Raw genomic sequence first — 11,607 nt, 5'->3', positions numbered from 1 at the left:
TACAGTGACTTGCAAAAGTATTTGGCCCCCTTGAACTTTCCCACATTTTGTCACATTTCAGCCACAAACATGAATCAATTTCATTGGAATTGGAATTCCACGTGAAAGACCAATACAAAGTGGTGCACATGTGAGAAGTGGAACGAAAATCATACATGATTCCAAACATTTTTTACAAATATATAACTGCAAAGTGGGGTGTGCATAATTATTCAGCCCCCTTTGGTCTGAGTGCAGTCAGTTGCCCATAGACATTGCCTGATGAGTGCTAATGACTAAATAGAGTGCACCTGTGTGTAATCTAATGTCAGTACAAATACAGCTGCTCTGTGATGGCCTCAGAGGTTGTCTAAGAGAATATTGGGAGCAACACCACCATGAAGGCCAAAGAACACACCAGACAGGTCAAGGATAAAGTTATTGAGAAATTTAAAGCAGGCTTAGGCTACAAAAAGATTTCCCAAGCCTTGAACATCCCACGGAGCACTGTTCAAGCGATCATTCAGAAATGGAAGGAGTATAGCACAACTGTAAACCTACCAAGACAAGGCCGTCCACCTAAACTCACAGGCCGAACAAGGAGAGTGCTGATCAGAAATGCAGGCAAGAGGCCCATGGTGACTCTGGACGAGCTGCAGAGATCTACAGCTCAGGTGGGGGAATCTGTCCATAGGACAACTATTAGCCGTGCACTGCACAAAGTTGGCCTTTATGGAAGACTGGCAAGAAGAAAGTCATTGTTAACAGAAAACCATAAGAAGTCCCGTTTGCAGTTTGCCACAAGCCATGTGGGGGACACAGCAAACATGTGGAAGAAGGTGCTCTGGTCAGATGAGACCAAAATGGAACTTTTTGGCCAAAATGCAAAACGCTATGTTTGGCAGAAAACTAACACTGCACATCACTCTGAACACACCATCCCCACTGTCAAATATGGTGGTGGCAGCATCTCTTCAGCAGGTGCTTCTCTTCAGCAGGGACAGGGAAGCTGGTCAGAGTTGATGGGAAGATGGATGGAGCCAAATACAGGGCGATCTTGGAAGAAAACCTCTTGGAGTCTGCAAAAGACTTGAGACTGGGGCGGAGGTTCACCTTCCAGCAGGACAATGACCCTAAACATAAAGCCAGGGCAACAATGGAGTGGTTTAAAACAAAACATATCCATGTGTTAGACTGGCCCAGTCAAAGTCCAGATCTAAATCTAATCGAGAATCTGTGGCAAGATCTGAAAACTGCTGTTCACAAACGCTGTCCACCTCATCTGATTATTATTATTATTATTATTATTATTATTGACTCAGGGGGCTGAGTAATTACGCACACCCCACTTTGCAGTTATTTATTTGTAAAAAATGTTTGGAATCATGTATGATTTTTGTTCTACTTCTCACGTGTACACCTCTTTCACGAGGAATTCCAATAAAATTGATTCATGTTTGTGGCTGTTCAGAATACTTTTGCAAGCCACTGTAGGTTAGATACCACAAAACGACAGTGTGCACTGTAAACCACATGGATCTGCAGGAAGCCGGGCCAACAATAAGAAGTCCATTAGTTATCTCTTAATTACGTCTCCTTTGGTAGTTTGCTTGTTTATCACCAAATATACAAAATTGTTTTCAGCAGATAAAATACAATGAATGTGTTAATGCAGGGAAAAACCCTCCATCTGCTTGTTGGGATCATATGTGGTCATATATATAATGGCCTCCCTACACTGTTAGGTAACCACATATGTCACATCACTTAACTGTTATGTCACTCCTGTGTTAATGCCTGGACGATGCCTTGAAAACTATGTCAGTGGGCAGCAACAAATCACCTAAGATAAGGGGTTAGACAAGAGGGCGACACTTATTAAACTGCAACTGAAGATGATTAATAACACAATGGAAACCACAGGTATATTTAACCATGCCGCAGCATTTTAAAGTTATAAATCAAATTTAATGAGATAAGCACACAATTTTTCTGCTCCAGAGCACATATGACACAAAAAGATGGAGAATGAAGTTTTCCTGCAGCTGAAGTAAATTAATAGCTTACTGATTTAAATTACATGGTAACTCGACGTGTGCTTTCTCTCCCAGGTAGGGAATGCTCGTGACCCCAGCCACCTCGCACAGGAGGTCATTTATTCAAATCACTGGTTCAAATCCAAATGCAACTGAATCCTTCTTAACTTTATCACCTTCTACACTGCAAACACTAACATAACAGAAAGAAAGTTACAGTTTAATTATGTCCAATAATGTGAAATAATGACATTATTGTAAAATAATGTAACATAAAAAAATATACGACTGTGTTAACCAAAATGACTCAGTGATTAACTACAGTCAGTAAAAGACAGGCTTTCATGTTAAAGCTGATTTAGTTCTGAACTAATTATCTCATCAGACTTATTTCCCTTCTCTACCTCAGTGGTTTTCAAAGGTTTTCCTGTATGTCCCACTTCAAACACAGAAAAGCATTCAGTCCCCAAACCCCCAAATTTCCATCTATCATTAATGCAAAAAAAAAGAAAGAAAGAATAAATCTGTCTGCACAGCAACATCAGCACCCCTCCACCTTTTTTGGTAAAAGTTTCTTCAAAAGTCATATTCATTTGACTTCATATCACTCCATATAAAACCTACAGCGGCTCTGTAGGGCCTGCTCTATAGTTTGAGAAACACTGAGTACCAGATGAAGACAAATCAAGACAACTTATCTCTAAAATGTTTCCAACATTCTTCTAAGGGTTATGCATATTTCATGTGACAAGATATAAGGCCATCAAAATTAGATATGATGACTCTCCTGAATGCCCTCATTTGTAATGTTTTAGGTCATTTTTCACCCATAATGTCAACAAAAGCACCTACATTTTCAGTCCGCCTACATGGCAAAAAGTACCCAGTTTAGAGATCTTTTAAGTGTTTGACCTGATATCAATGTGATTGTTCAGAGTCAAAAAGAAACTTTTAATCCAAACTTGTTCAGATTCTCACTGCCAAAAAAGCAAATTTCACACTGGTCACAAAAGCTGAAGTAGATGTTTTAATCTGACAAAAACATGCAATGAAACCAGCATGTAGTGAAGATGACTGTCATTAAACAATCAAAACAACTTTATGTCAGTCTGATTTCTAAACATTTTGCAAATGTCATATACGGTATGGACAACAAACACTTAAAAAATCTACAAAGTCATATTTTTTGTTCTTTCAAAAATAATTTAAATATGAGGGATGTTGAGCATATAGACATTTTTATGCTTTACTTCACAAATTTAATACCAGCCAGCCTATATATTACTACAGCCTCTCCGTTTGTTTAGTGTTCAAACCTAAAAATACCCCGAAGCGTATGCTACACATGGCATGTCCGGGTACCTACAGTCTGTTTTGCTGTTACATAAAACAAATCCATAAATCGCAAAGACAAAATGTTCCAGCGCTAAATACGAGCGCACATATAGCGGACGAGCCCATTCCTCCTAAACGTGGGGGTCTGTGCATTTCACGTGCACATTGGCATGTCTGTCTCACAGTGCCCCACCCCCTTCCATACCGACCACGTCCCGGCTTCCTATAGACTTTATAAAATGCCCACAGTGCGCAATTTATAAAAACACATGCAGGCTGACTCTCCCCGTACTGCGCAAACCCCCCGCACAGCTGCAGGTGAGCACGCCGATCTTCAGTCCATACTTTTAAAAGAGGAAAAAGGTAAAGACATGAGCGCTGATGATGAACAAGCGTCCACGACGATCACTTTGTGACATAACAACTGGAATCGCCGCGCTGTGTCGGTAAAGCTGTTTGTCACTTTTAATTCGCGCAAACTTAATTCAGATACGTTTTTGACTTTTCACCACGTGTTCACAAACACGGAGCGAAGAAACATCTCCAAAGCAAACAGCTGATTATTACCTGAGATAGTGGGCTAATTAACATTGTCTGAAGTTAGAAAGTTGACTGAGTTTGTTGTGGCACCTTATTGCAGATGATTTTTTTTTTTCCAAAAAAGAAAAACAAAAAAAGTTGTCAGCGTCTTATGAAAACAAAAACTTGCTCATGAAGCAGCGCCTGATGAGCAGTGTGACATTTAAAACGCCTAGAAGGACAGTTTTGTATCTAACAAACTCATGAGCATGAATAAGGGTGAAGACTTTGGATAAAAATGTTACAAAAGAAATTGTAATCTAAACTGGGGGGGTAATTTAAATTCAATTCACTGTACAGTGTGGGTTTTTTTTTATGCTGTTCTTTTTATGCTGTCAGTTTGTGTGCAGGGCCAGCAGAGACTAACAGAGGGCCCGGTGGCGCCAGTGTCCGGCAGCCTCGCCTCTGTTAGTGCGCCCCAGGGTGGCTGTGGCTACATTGTAGCTTGCCATCACCAGTGTGTGAATGTGTGCGTGAATGGGTGGATGACAGGTTGTGTAAAGCGCTTTGGGGTCCTTAGGGACTAGAAAAGCGCTATACAAATACAGGCCATTTACCATTTACCATTTAACATCTTTGTTGAGTCCTGGTCTTGCTGGAGTCCTGGCATGTGTATATTGTGTACATTTTGTACCTGGACAGTATAGAAGCTCGAAAATCCACTCACCCTTCCCTTTTACACTATTTTCCTGGTGTTTCTTTGAAAGGGACATTCACTTTTAGATTTAAACAAAGGATTTTTTTTATTTTTTGTGAATAACACACAAAACCAAAAATCCTTTTTTTTTTGTAATTAAACATTTGTGAAAGTTTCTTTTAGATGTTTCCAGTTGTTCCATCACACAGGATCTTGTTCAGCAAATCCACACAGGCATGTCAACAATATACTCATGCCATAGTGATGAATGTAGTGGATGACCAGACAATAGAGTGGTTCAACTGCTTGATCACAGTCGCGTTGAGCATTCAGTCCTGAGCTGCTGTTGCATGTCAGGAGATTTTGACTTGGTCGACAGTTGTGCCACACATCTACCTCCGTCCCTTTCATATGTTTCGCTCACTCACAGTAGATCCCCTGCTGCTGGGGGGGGGGATTGAGCTCCAGTGGGCAGTAAATTGTGACATGAGGCAGGACCAAGACGGGAAGAAAGGAGAGTCTACGGGATTTCATTGGCTGTTTAGAATAAAGTACACAGTGTACCCAGCAAATGTTTGCTGGTCCTGGTGAATGTGTGACACTAATCCAGACTGACACAGTTCAGGTTTTAGTACCGATATTTGTGGGAAGCATGAAACGATGGAGTCAACCTCTTCACGTTTTTTTTTCCCCCCCAGCTTTTACTGTTCGAAAGGGGAGATTTCTTTTGTGCATTGTATTGCATTTTTTGGGTCTACTAATTAGACTGAGGCCAATAGGGAACACATCAAGATAGGATGTCCATGAATGCACTAAATACTCGCGTGTCAACATGCCTCAAAGTCACTATCTGATTATGTTTGGTATTTTTGAAATGTGGTCAGAAGTGACATGAAACCGGGAAACACCCGATTATTAACCATTAAGACTTCAAACAAACATGAATACTTCACAGATGAAGTGCATGTAGCAAACCACTCCTAAACTCTGACTCAGCTGCTTATCTACGCTGGGAAGCTCCTTGTGTCTTAAGATTCTTTCCCATGTACAAGCAATACATGTATATGAGTGTGTGTGTGTCTGTGAATGACAAGATGCAAACATTTGAGTTCCTGGGAATTAATGGAAATTCAGCAGAATATCCTCATCGGATCAGTTTGGAAATCTCAATTGAAATTGCAGCAGTGATTGAAATTAGTCATTAAGAAAGGTGTTAAAGTAAAGGTTAATTAATACTGGAAATTTAAACCCTTAAAATTAATGTCGTGTACTCTCATGTCAGAGGCTACATGATTGTAAACAACTGTGTTCTTGGTGAAATGAGAAAATTATGTAACGCAAACAGTCACAGCAGGAAATTAAAACACACTTAAATTAACAAACGTTAATAAGAGGAAATTATGTCCCAAGTTTCCAACCTGCACTGCTAGGAGCTTCTTGATGGGCCTTCCGGAGGTCTATGACATTTAATATTTGCCCTAATTGGAGATTAAATATCCACAGCAAGCTGGTTATTTAACAAACTAAACTTTAACATGTGACCTCTGAGATGGAACTGTTTTGCTGTCTTTCAATTTGCTACTATTCTCTTTACGTTTTGTTGACTAAGTGAGCTAATCCTGTCCGGCAGTTCTTGTTTTGGAAAGGCTGTGGAAGGAGTGTGTGAGGGTTTTTTGGGGGAAAGCAACCCACTGAGAGTAATGCGGTGTGACAGCGGTGAGTCTGTGTTGGAAAGGGGGCGTGTGCTCGTAGGCGAGCCTGAAGATCTGGTTGGGCAGGGGCTGTATAAAAAGGCGGAGCGCGGTGCAGAAGCTCTCTATAGTTCAAGTTCATCACGGTTTGGCATCTGTTATGGGTTTTTAAGCTGAGAAGTAGAAGGTCCCGCTGGCCAGTTGGAGTGAGATTCTCGACGTTGTTTTTTGGAAAGGTGAGAACCCCCCTCCAAAGGGGTTTTTATAAGACACAAGGACCAACTCTTAAAGCTTGGATTATATTTTCCTTTTTTCCTTTCCCAAGGGGTGTAACTCCAACCAGGTTGGCGCATTAATCCTTCACATACTGAATGTCTTACCTTCTCCACAATCCCTTTCCTTAAAATTCCCACAGCCTGCAGCGCAGATGCATCTCAGAGAAAAGTCACTTTGCTGTTTCTTTATGAAGCAAACACTTGTTGGTTTGCTTGTTGTAAGTCGAACCTTTTTGTGCATCATTATGCTGAGGTGGGATTTTTTTATTTTTTTTTTTTAGATGACCTAATGTCTAACCGTCTCATATCCTTACACCTTACTCCACTTTGTAGAGTCTTTTCCCTTTCTGGTGTATTTTATTTTTATTTCTCAAGCTACGTTTTTTTTTTTTTTTTTTAAATTTTTATTTATTTTTTTAAATGTTTTTGTTCGACTATTAGTATCCAGTTTGTTTTAAACCAGCCCTCGCATCTGTCACATATGGGATTGTCCATATGTGAATGAACGAGACTGTCTTTCTCTTTGTTGCGTCTGTTTCTGATGCAGCTTGAATAGAGGCTCTGTTGCTCTGGTCCAAACATCATAATTTAATAAAGAGGTGGTGCTGAGGGGCATTCCTGGTAGAAAGCAAAATATGAAAAAAATCTGTGCAAAAAAAAGAAGGGCAAATCAAAAAGGATTCCAGATGTGAAACGATGGATTTAAGCACAAAGAAAGTGCTTCTCTGTACACATGAACGTTTTTTGTACCGTGGCTTCAGGCAGGGGATGTACCTTCCTCACGCATGGATCAGATGCTTTAGCTTTTTTCGCAAGCCAATCTTCTACTCTCCATCTTTTGGCAGCTACATCTCATTTTGAAATTCAGATCTTTGGTTATCTCGTGCTTTTCTAAAAGTCGATTAATCCCAGACTCTCAAAACACAAATGGAAATCCTGTTCTTGTTGTTTTTTATGTATTAATATTTCAAATTTACTTCTCCGTAGGTCTTGAACCAGCCCAGCTCTTGCATCAGCTTTAAACCACCTCACACCCAGTTAGCAGACATGATCATCAGACTGGGCAGGCTGACACCTGGATACTTCCGTCTCCTCCAGGTATGAACTTTATGTTCTGTCACTTTATTAATGAACATATTATTGATAGATGCTTTCACACTGATCTCCATCCACTGAGCCATCTGCAGGAGTAATGTGGCTTTTTAAATCCTTTCAAAAACCCTCTTGTGCAAGCTTAATGGGACTTCACCTTTATCCTCCCTTTGGTCACCCAGTATTCATATCGTCTTTATTTCATGCTTACATAAGCATTTACATTCGCTTTAGACGAGGGGCTCAGTGACCCACAATCTGCTTTCAACACAAACGTAATTAGGGGTGACACTAATCATTGTGATACCATATACTCTCGGCTCCTTTTGTTCCACCCGCGGTCGGCATAATCCACGCGTCACTTGTGTCAGTTCGTACGTCTCGTTAGCTGTGGACATTTTGTGTTTGCTTATGTGCGCCAATTTGGAAACAAAGCCTTGTTTCTATATCAGAAATGATAATGACTATGAACTGCTAAAAAGTTACAGCTAGCTCTGAAAACAAATGCTATTTGTGGGCTTTGTCCTCTTACTGGAGGCCACATCTTGCCACGTATATTCTTTTTAACGAGTGAGGGAATTTTAAATTTCCAAAGCCGTATAGGAATTCAAATGATCTTGGAGGTGGCTGTACATTCAGAAGCTGTTTACAGTACACACCATCCAATGTAGGCATCACTTCCTAGTATTTTCATTCCTGGTATAGTTCCTTTTTACTTCTTGTTCCTCTTTGACTAAAATCTCTTAGTCTTGTAAATTTTTAATCGCCGTTTCTGAACATTGGGTCACATGGCACAGAGCTGTGGAACTGAAGTTGCAGATGTTGGGCTTTTTTTTTTAAAGTATGAAGTTTTTTTGTCCACTGCTCTCTGACCCTTTTCCCCTTCTCTGCAGAGGCAAGTAGCAGGTCAGGTGCAGGCGCAGCCACAAGACCGTACTGTCAACCAGATAGCCATGATGCTGGCCATCATGGGCCTGAGTTTGTCTTACTACAGTGCCAAACAGATGACGGAGAAGGTGAATGCCCAGCCTGCACCCTGAAGAGGCTCGACTGCCGGTGCCATTCGTCGAAATAATGGATGAACCAATGACAAGTGATGGCGGTGGAGCGAGGAAGTAGAAGTCGAGACACAGCAGTGTTTCTGGGGACCGAACTTTTCTCACCTCACAGTCATAATCACACTTTGAATTTCTGGGATCCCTCACTTACCACGTGCAAAACTTTCTGACCGGGCACTGAGTGTTTTCTACTCTTTCTGTTGCCAGGACTTTCAGGATTTATCGGGATGGGTCACTCTGGGTCATGTTTGGACTCTTTTCTGTAGACCGGTTTGGGTGGGTGATCAAAACCTTGACAGCTAATTGTATCTGACTATTAGTTATTACCAGGTTAGATGCTTGCAGAATGCTGTCAGTGCTGTTCTGAGCTATAAAAAGCAGAGAAACCTAAACTGTGAAACAAGCTTGTTCAAAAGGAATTTAATGATATGAACAGTAATGCCTTTTTAAGGGAATGCTAACTGCAAGTGAAGTTTACCTGGTAATGAAGGGAAGACAGGCTCAGAATGTGGAAAAAGGGTTTAAAAATGTAGCTTTAAAATTTTTTTTTTTTCCTTTGACCCAAAGAACCTTGCATAGCCCTGTGAACAGGGCTATGTCTATACACAGATGTCTATACACCAATTGGCCACAACATTTTAAAGTTTTGTAGGTAGGTTCTCCTCATGTTGCTGAAACCACAGTGGCTGGATGTGGATTCTGTGACTGATGCTCGTTCCACCTTGTGTTCGTTAAGTTGTCCCCAAGAGTTTTTGCGGCACGTCGGAGCACATCGCTCTGCTGGGGGGAGTCTGCTGCTGTGGGGGGGTGCCATTAATATGAGGTAGCGCGTTTGGCCTTCAACAATGTTATTAAAACTAGGAGCCAAGTCAGAACGTAACACTGTAAACATATGATCGAAATGATGTTAATCCTTTCACCTGCCAGTGGTTTGAATGTTGTGGCTGATCTGTGTTTATAAAATTGTATCTGCCAGGTGTCTGAGATTAAGTGAATATTTGCACAGAACTAAAGAAACATGTACATGTTACAGTGGATATGCAAAGGGACTAAACTCTACTTTTTTTTTCTGGTTGTGATTTCACTGTTTTAACAATACTTTGTGAAGTCCTGTGTGCAACTACCTTGATTAGCACCCTGGCTAAGAACCCTCCTTCTGGGATGTACTAATTTTAGTGCAGACTTTACTGAAATGCATGGTTGTGCAGAACTTTAATCCAAACAAATCTCACGAGTCCCTTTTGTTTTTATGAATGTATCACTTTATTTTCGTATTGACTTAATAAAGCTGTGAATATTTTAACATGTAGAAAAATCAATTGTTCTTGGCACAGTTTCTTCTGAAATTAAAATGGTGGCGGCAGCGTACAAACCGCTGTGAGGTTGGCACAGGGAGCTGCACAGCTACAGCATTTCCTGCAACACAGACTCGTGTCATCTGCACGCAACAGGATGTGGTCACTCATATGTAATGTCTCCCTTTTCAAATGAGGCAGCTATATATTTTTTTTCTTTGTCTGCCAGTGCAATCTAATACTTGTGGTTTTGTAGATTAGCACGCTAGTCAGTTGGAAATCTATGCAAAACATGCATCTGCATGTTGAAAAATGCAGAACGTATGCTGGAAACAACCAAGTCTTTGAGCTCCAGTTTTCTGTTGTCCTTTATACTGAATCTTGGATGATGGTCAAAACAAAACCTTATAAACCAAAATCTTCATTATAACATGGTGGAAATGTTCAAGTTCCTCAGCAGAGGTGTGCTGGCCATCGGTCAAGTGCAGCAAAACGTGACAGGTTAGTCACACAAAACCGACCCCTCAGTGTCTTGGTGCTCGATTCGTGCCATGCTACATACAACAACAAATGTGAGTGCGCTACATTTGCAATTGCTTTTCTGCACGTTCTCCCTTTCTCTTGCAGGGTGTGGAGGGTATAAAGTGCGCATGCCTGCTCACAGGCTGATGTGATGCCCTGTGACAGGCTGAGAACTCGTTGGGCGCCACGTGCACCCTCTGCTCCCGCCATTAGCTCCTCCTCCCCACGTTACTGGGGAAAATTTTCACTGATGCTAGCATCAGGACACGGCCCTTAATGAAGAGCGCCTATTGGTTGACTGTTGATGCGTCATCAAAATCTGTTCTGAACCACAGAGACAAAAGAATGAGGATAGGGTCATCGGTAGCGAATGTGGATTGGAGGATGATTATTTGGGATGGAGGTTGGGGGTGGGGGCGCGTTCTCAACTAACAAATCTTAATTAAAGGCACTTTGGATTACGCTCAGATAAATGACCCCAATATTCAAAACCAAGTGAAGTTATTTAGAAGAAATAGCTTTGCAGACATTTGTTTTAGGGCAGAAATATATTCAGGAGTTGGTGACATTCAAAGCAGTAGTGCAGGAAATTTAAATGAACTGTGAGTCTCATCCTCAGATAAAAATAAACTTTTATTATGAGTTCAAAATCTCTCAGAAAGATGAACTCCACTTATAGGTGCATGATATTTCAGTCCTGAGCTCATCAAGTATATATTCATTCTCTCATATTGCTAGTGTTTTTTATGGGTTTCACTCTTGAGATCACAGGCAGTGTGTTTAATTTCACTACATTTTTAACACAATATGCAAAGAAGCTAAAGTGTGTTGTTCCTTTAAAAAAAACAACTAAACCTCTTGTTCGAGGCTTCCTTTAAGACTAGATCTTGTTATGAGTATAAAGCTAAAGTGTAATTTTGTTGTATCTTAGGCTAAGGGCCTTTGAAGACCCCCTGTTCGGTTATTTTTAAATAAACAGATAACAAACATGAGTTTATGGTAACTAAGCTACTAATGCTAGAAGGAAATAGTCTACTAAATATTTCATGAGAAAGACCTACTGACACGAGTAGGTGTGTCTTGTGAATTTCTAGTTAGACACTCTCAG

The sequence above is a fragment of the Rhamphochromis sp. 'chilingali' genome (genome assembly GCF_963969265.1).
Source record: "Rhamphochromis sp. 'chilingali' genome assembly, chromosome: 11".
Classification (NCBI taxonomy): Eukaryota; Metazoa; Chordata; class Actinopteri; order Cichliformes; family Cichlidae; genus Rhamphochromis; species Rhamphochromis sp. 'chilingali'.
The sequence above is the reverse complement of the archived record's forward strand: the minus strand, read 5'-3'. Positions refer to the sequence as shown.